Source organism: Myotis lucifugus, unplaced genomic scaffold (genome assembly GCF_000147115.1).
Source record: "Myotis lucifugus unplaced genomic scaffold, Myoluc2.0 scaffold_254, whole genome shotgun sequence".
NCBI lineage: Eukaryota > Metazoa > Chordata > Mammalia > Chiroptera > Vespertilionidae > Myotis > Myotis lucifugus.
In genome coordinates, this window is record NW_005871302.1 from 1572981 (window position 1) to 1574677 (window position 1697).

Genomic DNA, 1697 nt, shown 5'->3' on the forward strand with positions numbered 1-1697 from the left:
TTTTAAAAAATAATAGGCTTTCCTGTGTAGAGCACCGTTAGATCCCAGCAACTGAGCAGAAAGTACGAGTTTCCATAGGTCGCCTGTCTCTGTCCCCAGCACAGCCATCACCACCTGTCTCCATCTGCACTCCAGCGGGTGCTTGTGGGACATGGATGAAGCTACACGAAAACATTAATCATCCCCTAAAGCCCGTATTTACCTGAGCTCACTTTTAGGGTTGTACAGTCTATGGGTTTGGACAAATAATGACATGTATCCCCCGTGCTAGTATCAATACGGAAGAAATTTCACTGCCCTAAAAACTCGCTGTGCTCCCCCTACTCACCCCTCCCATTCCCCACCCCTTGGCCACCATGGGGGAGGTGGGAGGGGAAGGGGTGTCCACCATGGGGGAGGGGGGAGGGGGGAGGGGTGTCGGGCACCTGCGCACTCAGCATGCTGCCAGGTGGACACTATAGGGCCTGCCTCGGGGGAGGAACAGGAGATGGGGTGCCAGGGGGGCAGCTATGGCTCCCGGCTTGGCTCTGTCTCTTACTATCAGGGGACCTGGGGCAAACCTTTGGGTGTCAGTCGTCTCATCTATAAAGTGGGTCCAATAATGGCCCTCTGCTAGGGCCAATGAGACGGCCGTGTGAAACCACAGCTGTGAAAGGGCTTCATAAAGTCCAGATTCAGGCTTGCGGGCGAGGGGGATGAGAGCCCTGGCAGATGCACAGGGAGGGAGCCGAGCCGAGGCGAGCAGGCAGAGGTGAGCTGGGGCAGGGGGGCTGTCGGCAGTCCTCTGAAGTCCCTGCCCCTGGACTCCCTCCCATCCCAGATCTTATCTTTGGGTGCCTGTCCCTGGATGGAGTTTTGCCTGGGGCACCCCAGCACCCCCAAGGTGGGAGGAGGGGGCAGATCAAAGGGCAAGCTCCCCGACAAGGGAACCTGAGATGCCTTCTTTGTGTCCTGGAGAGGCCCAGCCTGAGACAGGATGGATGGGAGCCCTGGGCCAGTGGCTGGGCTGGGGGGAGGGTGGGGGAGGGGAGGGGAGAGGAGTGTCAGTGGAGAAACCAAATCCTGCCGTATTCACTGTGGACAAAAGGAAGGGCTTGAGAGGGGGTCCGGCTCCTCTCGCCAGCTGCTCTGGCTGGAGGATTCTGGCAGGGTCTTGGGACATCCGAGTAAGGTTCTCTTCACGGGCAGGAAAGACTCCAAGCAGGTGGAGGCTTGTCCCCCTATTGGTTGGGGACCTGGGTCCATTCATCAAGCCCCACTTTTCGCTGATTCCCAGTTACCCACATCCAGGAAGGGGCCTAGGAGCAGAGCTGGGGGGAGGGGGGAGTAGGAAGTAGCCCCTCCCCTGATTCTCCAATCCCAGACACCCCCTGACATTCCCATCCCTCCCGGGAAAGCAAACGGACCACTTGGGTGTAACCCTACCCCCAGGCTCCGGGCTCCCCCACATCTGGAGCCCCAGCTGCCAGCCTGCCATGGGGGCCGTGAACTCTTCCCCTGCAGCCCGCCTGGTCCCAACAGCAGGAGCAGAGCCCAGGGGAGCAGCAGCTGTCTGCGTGGGGCTGTCTGGGCCACAAGCAGGCGCCTGGGCTCTGGACGGGGGTGTTGCGGGGGGAGGATCCATGTTACACCTGCCTCTATGGTAATTTGGGGCCTTACAGTTGGCGTTAGGATGGGGGGGGCGTTTGTGATACAGT